This window comes from Suricata suricatta, chromosome 15 (genome assembly GCF_006229205.1).
Source record: "Suricata suricatta isolate VVHF042 chromosome 15, meerkat_22Aug2017_6uvM2_HiC, whole genome shotgun sequence".
Taxonomy (NCBI): domain Eukaryota; kingdom Metazoa; phylum Chordata; class Mammalia; order Carnivora; family Herpestidae; genus Suricata; species Suricata suricatta.
Window position 1 is genome coordinate 64,717,412 of NC_043714.1, and position 14,729 is coordinate 64,732,140.

Genomic DNA, 14,729 nt, shown 5'->3' on the forward strand with positions numbered 1-14,729 from the left:
GCCATTTTCTCCACATATCCACCTGTTCATTACCCCAGAAGCACTCTGAGCCTAGTAGCTTGGGTTTTTCTGGAGGCTTCATTGCATAGTCATGATTGATTATGTTATTGGCCTTGGGCTGGTTCAATCTCCAGTCCCTCTCTACTTCCCAAAAACAGGGTAGAGGTGGGACTGAAAGTTCCAGCCCTCTAACCACCAGGTTGGTTCTCCAGGCTACCAGCCCCCATCCTTGGGCGGAGTCCCAAAACCATCTTCATTAACATAGCAAAAGACGTCTTTATTGACTTTATTACAGGATATTCCAAGGGTTTTAGGAGACCGGAACCCTGGAGGAAGATCAAATGAGTATGAGGACTATAGTTTGGTTGTCTAAATAACAAAACACTTATTGCTTGTAAATTATAATATCACACAAATCATAGAAGTTTCCTGTTTGGGAACAAAGAGCAGCATTGTTATTACCACGTACCAGGCATTTGTTGTGACAGATGTTTGTGTACGTGACTTCATTGAAGCTTTACAACAACCCCAGTTTACAAACAAGCTAACAGAGGCTCTGAGAAATCATGTCAGTTGCCTGGATGTGGTTAGAACCCCGGTCTGCTCACTCAAAGCTTGTGTGGGTCTTTTTCCCTCTTAGATATAAATAACAGCTTGATTAAAGGTTTTAATTAATTAATATTATATGTACACAGAAAAAAAGGGCTTAATTTGTAGATCAACAAACCCCAACCCCACGGGAGAAGGGATCTAATGAATTTTCATTTCCTTCTACTGCATTTTACTGACCTCTCAACACACTTCTTGTCTTTGGTTGTCCAGACATTGATACCTCTTCAGTTGTCCAGAGTTCTGTCTAGAAGCACTCCCCCTCATGAAAGGACCCACAAAGCATCGCCTTTATGAATCTAATCCTTTTTGCAAATACAAGCTTCCCTTGCCTAGTTGGAATTGGAAAGAGGTCTTCTATTTCAGAACACAGCACTCCCTGCATTAGAAAAGAAATTCCTGCAATATGTTCAAATAGGGTAATCAGCCCAAGTCTATCACATTGAATTAGTGGCAAAGATAGTTCCCATGACTTAATTAATTCTCCTATTATCAGCATTCATGCTCTTCAACTGAATCTCATTTGCATATTCCCTTTGAGCATCATTATTTAAGTTTAAAGGCACTTAACATCAAGTCATACAATGGTTATATGTACTCAAATCAATGCAGGCTATTCAAAGAAAAGCACTGAATGGATATAAAGACTGGCTGATAGATATACCATTTTCAAACTTGCTCTCTTTATGCCCACATCCCAGTAATGCCACTCCAGGACCTACTATATGCAGGATATTAAACGAGTTTCACTTCTTATGGGTGTGGTACAGAGGAAACTATGCATTTGAAATAATACTATCTTGTCAAGTTATTGATTTACATTGCATATATTTCCTGGTCATAGGCAGCTCACACACAGAAACATCTGGATGCAAATTGAAGAATTCAATTACTCAGATCCAAGTGGGTATATCTGTTTCCTGGTAGCTGGATAATTGACTTATAGTTGGCTTCCTACAGATATAGCCCAAAGCTATTTTGACAAAGACAGAATGAAGTAATAGTTTTTTTAATGCTGCTAAGAAAAAGATCTTTGCAGACATGCTTGACATTATGCAGGTAGCCATGAAAACAACCGAATTATAATTGCTGTTTGGTCACGTCAAGATGCTACATGAACTCTGTGATTAATACAACAGTGTAAAAAATATGCCAAGATATTGCCATAATATTGTCTGATATTTTGCCTCTGGTAAATTTTATGAGGCATTTTCTTGCCCATGTGTAAAATAGTGATGGAAAAGTAGTAATTTCCCAGGAATGAAGGGAAGCCAAGAAAACATTTAGATTTGGGGCAGTAGTAAAGCAAATGTTAAAACAATGTTTTGAAATCATTGTTACTCTAAAAATCCAACGTTAGAACGTTTATAGCTAGTCTCTGAAATGAGAACACAAAGTTAAACATTTGAAGAATGAGATGATAAGTCAACCTGGATTTTTTTTCTTTTAATATACTTTCATAAATTTCATTTGAGCCTTGGCCTCTCAGATCGCTAGGATGGAAGAAGTCATCTCCGTGCATTCGATGAGGAAAGAAGGAAGGCCAGGGGGTGAGGAGGGGGGTTGGGTAGAAGAGGGAGGACGTAATGAGAATAGACACACCTCTCCTTTCGCTCAAAAGACACTCCGCTGTGCTGCTCCATTCCCCTCTGTCAAACAGCTTCCCACACAAAAGCCATCTGTAAAGGGAAGGAGGTGACAAAGCAAGTTGTTGACAATATGCAGTGAAGTTCATGTCTGGCTTTATTAGGAAGAGAAATGGAAAGCAGAAGTTAAGGGCTGTCAGTAATTTCAAATGTGCTCTTTGCCCAGATGATGGAGAAGACCTTGTTTACTCTGTCTGAGCTCAGCCTGCTTCCAAAATCTGCAGGGACTCTCTAGTGCTTCTCAAAAATTAATGCGATTGGCAGCTTGGAGCCACCTGGGAATCTTGTTACATTGCAGATTCTCTTTTGGTGGGACTGAATTCAGCGTTTCTTACAAACTCCTGGTTGATGACTGCTGTCGGTCCATGGTGCATGCCTCAAGACCCAACAGGCCAGGGGTCACACCCTTCTCCTCTGGATGTCACCCACCCCCCAGCCAAGCTGAACCACGTGCTCTTTGATAGACAGAAGTGTGCTCTGCTTCTTCTGACCCCCCCCATAAAAATTCCCCATGATTCTGAATGCATATGCCTGCAGCAGTAAGAACAAAAAAATGTCTTCTATTCTGCCATGCCACCAACCTCATTTCAAGGGTATGTACTTGCTGATCCTTTTGGAGGCTCCTGGAACACCTTAACTCTGTCTCCTTATTCTCCTTCTCCTTCTTTTCCTTCTTCTTCTCCTCCTTCCCTCTTTCTTTCACTTGAATATTTAGTGAAGCATACTAAGTGCCTGTGCTGAGGGGGAGGATTTTGGGATGAAGAGGCTCCTGCCTCCCTGCCTTTCACAGGCTGGGTGGGAGCATTTGGAGACAGTAGGGGTACAACACAGTCAGTCAGCACAATACGGGTGTGCTCTTACATAGAAAGCATGCACTCTTGTGGAAGGGTTGAGAAGCTGAGTTTTAAAGGAGGATTTTGCATGGCTGAGAAGGGAATGAATATTCTTCAGATGGGTTGGGGGGTGGGGATCACCAGCAGTATCACGGCAAGGAAGGAAGAGATGGCACTGCAGGTGATATAAAGGGCAAGGTGAAGAGTGTCAGAGCAGAACCTGAGGTTGCTTTGACTTTCACTGTTGAGACTCTCTGACTTCTATCAGGGGCTCCAAATCAGGACACCCTCCTTCAATCCCTTCACTCGACAGAGCCTCCTTTGGAACTCTGGACAATCACATCTAGCCTCCTGAGGCAAACTCTGGGCTGATGAAACACTGAGGTTCCTTGTTGATCCTTAAGCATCACCTAACCTGTAACTTGCACACTCACATCTTCAGTGGCAGCCATTTCTATCTTCAGTCTTTGTGTTTCTCCAGGAGCAGATCCTGAAGCGAGGGCTTGGGTGCAGGGAGTTTATTTGGGATGTGAAGACCAGCAGGGGAGTGGGGAAGTGAGAAGAGGAAGGGAGGACAAACAGTATAGGGAGCATTATCAAGTCAGTTACTACTTTGGGTGACTGGACTTCATCCCACTGAGGAAATATACGTCCCCACATTACTATGCAGAGTGCAAGGAAGATGGCGGTGTTCCAACATACATTTCCCTCATCACTGGTGAGGGCTGGGGGTGGCAGGGGGTTATTCCTCTGGCTCTTCCGCTCTACCACGCGCGGCAAGTGAGTCTCCTGCAGCAAAAGAAAATCCTCAAGCAAAGACACTCAGGACCTACAGGCTGGATGTATGCTGAGCCGGCGGGGTAGGGAGGCTGTGAGGTGTCCGCCACATGCCCCACGGGACCGAAGGCCAAACCTCCTTCCTCTTTGCCTGCTCCCAATACCGCCCTCAGCCCAATCTTCCTAGCATCTAACTTTGCTGATTCAGTCTCCTGTTTGGGTTTCTCCTCCAACCGAAGCTGCCCCCCACCTGCTACCAGGTGTAGCGCAGGCACACTGGGGTACTCACGGAACGTTTGCTGCATTGCTACCGCACGACTCAAATCCAACGGGCCACCTGGTGAATTTATTTTTAACATGATCCTGAAATGAAACTGAGATGACTTTACATCAGATACATATTTTATCTGTAGGTCAACATTTATATTACATCCTAGCTCTCTGGTGACTGATGAAACGTGAGAGCAATTCATTTTTAACTCTAAGTCTGATTCAATCACATCACCATGCCACACTTAGGAGATTACATTACATTGCCTCTTCTCTGCCCCAATCTGTGCACAATCCCGAAATATTAGGGAGGTTTTGCTACAATTCTTAAGCCTCAAGTATATTTCCCCAGTGGTCTGTTTTTACGTGCTCTTTTCGGATCTTATTAATGGCATCCGGCTTAGGAGCCGAAGTGTCAGCTGCCGGTTTTGCTTTTTTAGTCATTTACTCATTTTCTATTAGCAGAAGGGAGAACCAATCCCGCCATCCTCAGACCAGGAGCCTCCAGTGGTATATTACCACCTGTGACTCTAGCAGCAGGCAGGTGACTCAAGCCTGGCCAATCAGAGCACACATTCCCTTTGGCCACTGCAATTTGTTCTGCATGGGCATGTGACACATTCAGAACCAACAGAATGCAATATGTTGGCTGGGACTGTTTCAAACGTTTTTGCTTCTTTTCTCCTGGACTTGAACTTGAGAGGATGTTTGCCAGGAACTGCTGCCAGCCATCTTATTGTCAAACCTGAACCTGAGGACAAAGGTAACAGGGAAGAGAGAACTGAGAGATAGAGGGGGCTGAGACTAGATTACCAGGATAGCCCAGCTTGGGGCCAGGGATCTTTCTGGCCTCAACGGTAATAGAACAAATCTCTTTTGGTTTATGATAGTTTGGTTGGATTTTCTGTCACTTGCACCCAAAAGATCTCAAGAGGATACAGAATTGAGAAACCTGGATTTAAATCCCAATTCTGCCTTTTGTTAGCTCTGTTTTTAAAGTTCAGTTCCCTCAACTTTCAAAGATGAAATATCCCCCTGACATGGATATTGTGAAAATGAAATGAGATGGTGAACTCAAGTTTCTCGGCCCAGTGTCTGTCCCCAAGGCAGAGATTGATGGATGGCCCACTGTCCTTCCCTAAGCATGTCCCAGCCCAGCAATGGTAAAGTCCTGCATGTTAGCCACATTCTCATTATTGATAAAATCAGGAAAAAATGCAACCATGAAAACCCTGATGTTGACATATCCCATGACCACTATAAGACTCTATGCTGAGGAGGGCAGAAGCTCCTAGTTGGCCCAAGAAGACTTGTGTCATTTTTGGGACTTAAATAATTTATGTGCCTGTGCTGGACCTCAGTTGTCTTCTTTTTCCAATGAGAAAAATAACATAAAGTTGGTATCCAAGGTTTCTTTCCGCTCAAAAATACTCTACGCCTCATTTCCTGAAATTCCTCCTCTTCCTACTTGGTAAAGCTTAAAGTCCCTGCAATTGTGTTCAAAGCAGGGCCAAGACCCGGATGAGGGAAGCAGAAAGCCTAGGACAGAGTACACAAGGAGGCACCGGCCCCTTGTGCCAAAGCCACACAGCACAACTCTAAGAGTAAGTTACTCCTTAAATTTTGCTCCCTAGGCACCAATGTCGATCACTGTAGTCTCAGCCCTAATATGTTCCTTGTATTGGAGACCTTGTCTAGAATAGATGGACACCAAATGCTGTGTTCACCACAGCTGGTACTAAGCAGCTAGCACTGCTGAATAATTTTGAATTTTGAATTAGAACCAGGAAGCCAAACCCTTCCTGGACCCAATTGAAGAATTTCCTGACCTATGAATTATGAGACTAATTTTAAGAAACCATGGAGAGACTTATGAATCATATTGTTCTATGTAGAGTTTACATTTTCAATTTTGAATTAGCATAAGCACAAGAACCTTTCCCAACCCCCACTCTGGCTTTTCTAGCACATCACAGGTACCACCATCACCTACCCTCTTTATAGAATGATTTGGGGAGCTTCTTCATTGATGTCAGTCTCTTTCTGGCAAGCAAATTGATTGAGCTCCTTAAAAAACAAATAAAAACAAACAAAACCACCTTCTTTGACAATGTATGTATCATGTAGCTTTGGGATAAAGAGTTGATTCCACTTTATTTATAATGAGGTGCATATGACTGAGAAAAGAAGCATGCAGAGAAGAAATATTCAAACACTGAGAACAGTGTAGAGATAATAAGACACGGGAAGGAGAAGCAAGGATTGGGTAGAGAGCGAGTCAATCTCAGACTACGTCTTTGGTGTAGATATTCACATGTAAATGAGTACATAAATGTAATTTGAGCATTTGCCAAATACTGGGCACTTTACACATGAAGTCTTATTTAATACTCACAATAAATGAGAAGACATTGTTATATCCATTTTATCAATAAGTAAACAAAGACTAAGCTCAAGTCAGTTTCTCAAGGTCACAGGACCAAGTGTGGTTAGAGTTTTTATTGAAAATGAGGTTTCTCTGACTTTAAGGATGATTCACCACCCTTCACAATTCTGCCAAAAGTGAATGTGACTTTAATGGACTATTTACCCTTTATACCCTCAAGGTTTTAGTGTTCTTTGTCATCAGCTTAGTTGGTTTTTTTAATGTTTTTGTTAATGAGACGGACAGACAGACAGAATGTGAGTAGGGGAGGAGCAGAGAGAGAGAGAGGGAGACACAGAGTCCCAAGCAGACTCCAGGCTCTGAGTTGTCAGCATAGAGCCTGATGAGGGGTTTGAACTCACAAACTGCAAGATCATGGCCGGAGCTGAAGTCAGACACTTAACCAACTGAGCCACCCAGGCACCCTGGTCATCAGCTAAGTTATAAGGAGAAGAAGTCTCTGACCACTGAAGGAGCTAATTTTAATAGCCTGCTTCACTGAATGGAATTGCAATAGGACTCTTTTGTAGAATTAGGATTCTGATTTCATGCCTGCTTTTCCAGTGAAGTCTCAGAGCTTTGACTGCGGCCATGTCTGTAACAGAGGTCTCAGCATTAGGGTGTCCACAGCAGCACCTGTAAGATCCCAGAGGAACACCAAGGCTCTCTCCCCCATCCCCCACACCTAAGTGTCAGGAACAAATACTTACTGATAACCCTGAATTTTGACAGCTCTAGAAAAGAACGTTTCCCCTGTCTTTTTTAAGGAGCGGTTTCATGAGTGGACTCTCATGCAATTTGCCTGGTTGCATTACTAATCCAAGCTCAGAACAAATCCAGACTCAAAACTGCCATCTGAAGGAATCGCTCCAATGATGCTGCACCTGCTATTTTATGGTCCTCTGAAAAGGCATTTGTTTGTGAGAAACACAATTAATGTCATTTAGTTCCTTTCAAACACCCAATAGTGGATGAAGAATCATCAGAGGAGAAAATGAACAGTCCTTGGAAGAGGTAATTGTAAAAAACAATCACAGCAAGTGACTGAACCAGTACGGGCTTCTCCGGAGGGACAGAGGGATGAGTCTGGCATGTGCCCAGGACAGACACTGACGGTTCCTAGCCTAAGTTAAAGCCGTCTTTGCAAAGGGAAACTAAATACCTAAAGTATTTCTGGGGTGAATTTTGCTTCATATTGAAATACAGAGGATGCTCTTCATTTCAGACTCCTTGTATGGTGCAGATATTCACATGCAAATGAGTCCCTGGTATGTAATGTAATAAAGGGAATATCTATAGAATATCTTTTGAAATTGATGTGATTAGTTTGGTATTATCAGTGGTCTTTTATAGCTTGAAAAATCTCAGTAGTCAGTTCTGGTTACTGCTTTTAGCCTATTTGTTTCACTCATTTTAAGTATATTATAATTGTTAATTTTACTATCTCCCCTCCAGGCCTCCCCAAACCATAAGCCCCTTGAATACTCCTTCACGTAGTCAGCTCAGTGAGCCCCTGTGAGGCTTTAGGTCCTACTTGGCACATAATTGATCCTCAATAAATGCTTGTTGGATGCACTGATTTCCCAAACTGATCTCCAGCTATCTTCATGTGCAATTTCTAATAATTTCTTAACCAGGGAACCCAGTCAATAAACAGAATATATATACACACATACATATGTATGTATATATATAGAATATGTATAATCTCTATGTATACATGTATATAATATGTATGTATTTATACATATGTATAATCTGTTTACATAAAGATATATATTTATATGTACATGCACACACACAGTTCCAGGATGGCCTGAAATAAACTCATGGCCTTCTCATAAACTGGGAATAAGAAAAGTCAGTCAATCTTTTCGCTGTTTTTTACCTAGTTTTTTCCATTTCTACTTTAACTCTGCCATGAGCAACCTATTTATCCATTAGTGTATAGCTTTCTTGTTCTGCCATGTTTATTTGTAGTTTATATTTGTTTCTAGGGATTCTTTCTGCTCTAAATTTTTACCTAATAGAGACAGACCCAGAATAGCCAAGTTATTAGGGGAAAGGCAGAGAAAGAGGGTAAAATATCAACTAAAACCGAAGAGACAGGTTAGTGGATCTCTGCTGAACTGACTTCTCACTGGTATGTGTCTCTTTAGAAAACAGAATTCAGGGTTGGGTGTGAGGTAGCTATCAGTAAGAAGACGTGGAGAAGTGACCTCATTGTAAGCCGTTTCTAAAGGGGCTACTAGGGGTGAAGCAAAGTCCTGTGTCATGCTGAACCCCATAGTATTGACCAGTGCCTGGGAGTTTCTCTTCTCTCTACCAAAAACTGGCCTTGGCTGAGTTCCTTACTGCCAACCTCCCCCAGCTCTTACTTCGGTCTCTGCCCATATGCTAAGCCTGGTTGTGCAGCCTCCCAAATGACTGAGAGCCAAGCAATAGCTTTCCAGTAAAGTTTTTGTGTGCCTAAACCAGCTAGGGTCTTGAACCAAGAGTGTGTGCAGATGAAAACACTAAGAAATAGAGATTTTGAAAAACTTGGCAAAGGTCACAGTTGCAGCCAGGACTGTTGTGATCCAAGCAAAACTATAGGGTTCCAGAGTCCATGCTCTGAACCAGTACCCAACACGGCTTGGTTTTTGTTTTTTGTTTGTTTGTTTGTTTTTGCAACAAGGTATATACAACCCAGAAACTGCACTCTTTTATTTTGATTTTTTTAAAGTAAACTCCACTCCCACTATGGGGTTTGAATTCACCATCCCAAGATCAAGAGTCACATGCCTTACCAGTTAGCCAGCCAGGAGCCCCCAGAAATTGCACTCTTAGGTGTGGATGTGATGGATTACAAAAATCCGTGCAATATTTTGCATGTCCTTCTCTCAAGAGGTAGAGTTTATTCTCCCACTCTGTGATTCTGGCCTGGTCTTGTGGTTTGTTTTGTCCAAGCAAGTAAGTTAAAAGTGATGTCGGGCCAGTTCTGAGCCTGGGCCTCCAGAGACCTTACAACTCTTGTTCTTGCTGCTCTTAGAACCCTGATGGCCTAGGCACAAGCCTGAACCGGGCTGCTGGAGGAGGAGAGAAAGACCACGCACAGAGCAGAGATGGACAATCCCAGCTTAGCCATTTGAGACCACCAGCCACAAGACATCTTATGAGCAGATCGTAAAAACATAAAAAGCCCAGCTCAAACCAACAGAGCCTGAGTTCATCCTAAAGTGCCAACCCACAGAATTATGAGCTAATTAAATGACTGCTGTGTTGTCACTAACTTTTGAAGTGATTGTGTGCAGCAAAAGCCAATTCATTGTGTATCTTACAGGTATCTATCTATCTATTTGTCTATCTATCTATCTGTCTATCTATCATCTATCTATCTATCTATCTATCTATCTATCTATCTATCTTCACTACCTTCATTAGTAGGTATAAGAATGTTCATAGCAGCATTGTTTATAACAGCAAGAAATATGGGGCACCTGGGTGGCTCAGTTGGTTAAGCATCCAACTTCAGCTCAGATCATGATCTCAGGGTCCGTGGGTTCAAGTCCTGTGTTGGGCTCTGTGCTGACAACTCGGATCCTGGAGGTTACTTCACCTTGTGTCTCCTTCTCTCTCTGCCCCTCCCCCATTTGTGTTTTGTCTCTCTTTCAAAAATAAATAAGCATTTAAAAAAATTTGTAATAGCAAGAAATATAAAACTATTTAAATAGCCAGCAATGGGATACAGATACACAAATTATGCAATATTTAGGCAATGAAGATCTCTACAGCACTGAAAATAAACGGATAGAAAATTCCTTACCTACCAGCGTGGGTGGATCTCACATGCAATGGTGAGTGAAATCACCAAGATGCCGAGGAAACATATGCAATTTAGTACCGTTATTGTCAGTTGGAAAACATGCACTCTTCAGATGGTAAAGCTTATATAACTGCATGGAAATGATTCGTCTGTTGGTGAGAGAAGGCTAACTCAGAACAAGTCTACTCTTCATTCATGTGACAGTCCAGTGAAGTTGGTAGTGAAAAACCGCTCCATGGAGTCATTCGGAGACCCAATTATGTTCCTTGTTGTCTCCCCAGCCCCTTTTGGGAACTTCAGAAATTTCTCCATGCAGCCAGTTAAGAAGAGAGCTTGAAGGATTACTCAGGATTATGAGCTAGATTTGGAAGTGGTGTATTTCCATTCCATTCACATTCTTTCGGCCAGATTTCTATCACATGCTCTGACCTACAGCAAGGGACATTGGCACATATAGTATACTTACATGCCTAAGAAGAAAAAAAGAAGGGGGAGAGGGATTATTTTTAGTAGATTTCATTGTGACCAGCACCAAGTTGAATATGAAATATATTCAGAGGAGAAGAAATGAAAGGCTTAAACAATACTGTTGTGTTTTATTTCTTTTTTTTATATATTTATTTTATGTCTTTATTTTGAGAGAGAGAGAGACAGAAAGTGAGAGGGGGTGGGGCAGAGAGAGAGGGAGACACAGAATCTGAAGCAGACTCCAGGCTCTGAGCTGTCAGCACAGAGCCTGATGTGGGGCTCGAACCCACAGACTGTGAGATCATGACCTGAGCCAAAGTCGGCTGCTTAACCGACTGAGCCACCCAGAATCCCTGTTGTGTTGTATTTCTTAAACTGGGATGCATATATAAGTTTTTCAAAAATATTTTATTACACTTTTCTTCAAAAATTTATGAGTTTTTTTTCCTGAAGTATGACATAAGTCATAAGACAGTAAGAAGCTTACTAAAGTAATTAGATAGAATATAGGGGCTCTAATCAAGGGGACTGGGATAAAAACCGTTCTTCTGTATTGAATATTCAAAAGAAGTGAGCCAGGTCTCTAGTCTGTGATCCTGGAAAAGGAGTGGGGATTTTGCAGTTTAAAACTAGATAAGTGCACAGGGCTGACCCCTATTTATGCTGGGTTATCTTTGAGCCAAGATCAGTTCTGGGAAGGAGTGAAAATAAGCTCTAATAATTCTACTGGAGAGAGGCAGAAGAGTCCAAACACCTCATTCTCTCACACTTCTCTTTGGCTCACCAGAGCTCCCCACTCCTATGGGTCCTAACCTATATACCTTCTTATAAAAGAACCATGAGATTTCAGAATGGGAAGGGTCTGCAAAGTCATGCATTCTTAGCAGCTTTTTACGAAGGACAGGAATCTCCCCCAGTATCTTTGGCAGGTGATCATCCCAGGCCTGCTAGAACACTTTTCACTGAAGAGTGTTCTGGGCCTTCTCTATGGACCTGAGTGTCTATGATGCACTCCCTCAGACCCTACTTTCTGCTAGGACAGGGCTAGACAATCCAAGGTCATCTGTACTATGTTGCCAGTCAGACTGCATTTCTTGGAATAGGTAATTGTCTTTCAAAGTCTTAACCCAATGGATGGTCGCACCCCAAGGCTGATAAGGAATGTCTTGGGACACATGGAACTTTCATCATAACTTGTAGGTGCTCACTTCTTATCTGTTTATTTTCAAACAAATTTCTCTGCTATTGTAGGACACATATCTGAGATCAAAATTTTTAAAAAGAAAGACCATCTAAAGTTGATATTCCGTTTACGGGAGGCCAGCCCCATGGTCATAAAGGCGATATTCGCTTAGTCTGTGCTGCTAGGGATCTTTGTTTAAAGTTTTTTTTATGTTTATTTATTATTGAGACAGAGAGAAACAGAGCATGAGCAGGGGAGGGGCAGAGAGAGAGGGAGACACAGAATCCGAAGCAGGCTCCAGGCTCAGAGCTGTCAGCACAGAGCCCGACGCGGGGCTCAAACCCATGAACCATGAGATCATGACCTGAGCCAAAGTCGGCCGCTTAACCGACTGAGCCACCCAGGCACCCCTTTTTCTTTTCCTTTTTTCTTTTTTCTAATTTTTTTATGGGGAACTTTGTTTATACCTCTGTTGTGATACCTCATATACTCTGCCATCAGTGAGAGAGTGACATTTGAATATATTCTATCTAGTATTTGAAAGGTTCCTCATAGATCTTGTTAATCAGCTACAGTCTCTGGTCTATAGAAGATGGCCAATGATAAGGAAAAAATATGAACATAAACATTAGAAAAGTAATGAGAAAAACAATTTTAAGGTATTGATGGAACGTGAAACTACTTCTATTTATTAGGAGTTATTAATGACTATCCAGCTACATAATAAAAAATAAATTATAGTAGGGATCATTCCAAGATTTTAATAAGAAACTGGTTGAGTGAACTCTTAAATTATATGTATATTGGGAGGCTTTCAGAATACAGGTAAATGACTGCACTAAAACCTCAGGCCAGCAGGAGTATGATGAAATTTACCCCTTTCCCTAGACAAGGAAAAGTCAGCTATATTTATGTGGTGAAATTCACGAAGATGCACATTTTTACCAAACAAAAGTGATAAGATCAAAAGTGTTTTTCTCAAACCCCAGGCAGGAGTGCTCGGTTCCAAAAATGTCAGCCTTCTCCTTCCCACTTGAGTATAGATCCAGTTGAAAGATAAGCACAGAAGTCAGATAAAAAGGATGACTTAAGTCCTCGGGCAAATCGGTCTGCTACTACTTTCCTGAACTGAAAGTTCCCTCAGAGTGCAGGTCTCCCCACAAGGACCCAACCATCTCAGCTGTGCCTGTGGCATGGCGAAGGCTCATGAGAAGGAGCTGAAACTCGCTCATTGCGTCTTCATGATGCCCAGTCAGAAAAACCACTCTTCATTCGGGGAAGGAACAGCGATGGGTGAGAAACCCCAAGAGGGCTAGGCCAGTGGAAACTTCTCACACAGAAATGGGGGAGGTAGTACATAAGTATTCCCCATTGACTAAGCAGGATTCCCAAATTCTATTTGTAGTCTGATAACCCATTCCCCCCTAAAGCAATGCAAAGTGTGCTCGCCCTCTGAATCTTTTTCATAACCCAGTAGAAGGCTCTGTCTGGCAAGTTCGCTGGATGCCACACGCTCCTCCAGAGCACTCCTCCCCCTACTCCCAGTGCATCCAGTGCAAAGACAGTCATTGTTAATAAATACATAAGTAGGTCTGAGCTTCGATAGCAAGGCACAAAGAGAATCTGGGAGCATGAAATAAAGCTGCTTAGGATTCTGCTGACTGGTCTGAGGTAGAAGAAGTGCGGGTGGATTATACACTCTTTCTGTCAGAGCCTGAGCGGCTCAAAGGGACTGTTCTGGAAAATCCCGAAGCAGTTATAAATTTATGGTTGCAAGCATTCTGTTGTTAATATGCAATTCTAGCTGGGGTTTTAGAATTGAGTATTTCAATTCAATTTAGAAAAAAAAAAAAGACTATGAAGCCCCAAAGCCCATCAATCCTTTGTAGTATAATTATATAGTCTTCTGTGGCTTTGTTGTAGGACTTTAAAGTGGATGCATACACACACATATTTATGTTCTGTGAATTTATATATATAAGCATCTCACACAATGTCAGCTACTAGAGGTTTCTGACTCATAAATTGTCCTACATAAAGTGTGCCTCTTTAAATATCAAAACTTCTTAAATATCAAAGGTTTAATATTTCAATCTTTCTAAGCAGATTCTCTGAATTCTTTAAAGAAGATTCTCAAGAAAAATTACCCATTTCTTAATTTTATCATCATAAACATAGATGCCTGTAGGATGAATGTGGGTTATTGAAATATTTAGAGAGATTTGCCCTTACATGTAATGGCGTGTCCATGCTTATATCTCTTTGTCACTATCAGCTATGTGATGTTTTAAAGATAAATTTTACGGCACACCTGGGTGTCTCAGTTGGTTGAACGACAGGCTCTTGATTTGAGTTCAGGTCACGATTCTAGGGTCATGGAATCAAGCTCCAAGTCCATGCTGAATGAGGAACCTGCTTCAGATTCTCTCTCTTTTTCTCCCTCTGCCCTTCTTACACTCTTTCTCTCTCTCTCTCTAAAAAAAATTGAAAAAAGGTAACATTTATACACGATGAAATACACAGATTTTAAGTGCAAAATTCAATGAATTCTGATGAATGTTATACCTGTGTTAGCACCCCAGTCAAGACATAGGCTGTTTCTATCTGCATGGAGTACTTTCATGTCCACTTCTAGAGAAGTCTCCCTTCCTCCCAAGGCAACCACTTTGTTGATTTTCATTCCACACATTAACTTTGCATACTCTTGGATTTC

General features: G+C 41.8%; 1 long non-coding RNA gene across 1 annotated transcript; it reads right to left on the bottom strand.

Moving 5' to 3' along the window:
• Positions 1–4,156: 4,156 nt before the first annotated feature.
• LOC115279183 lies at positions 4,157–14,404 on the bottom strand. The gene is made up of 5 exons (XR_003903271.1): positions 14,328–14,404; positions 10,832–10,835; positions 10,366–10,514; positions 6,129–6,202; positions 4,157–4,239 (listed from the first exon to the last, which is right to left on the bottom strand). It is a non-coding gene; the product is annotated as an uncharacterized LOC115279183 (long non-coding RNA).
• Positions 14,405–14,729: the final 325 nt, after the last annotated feature.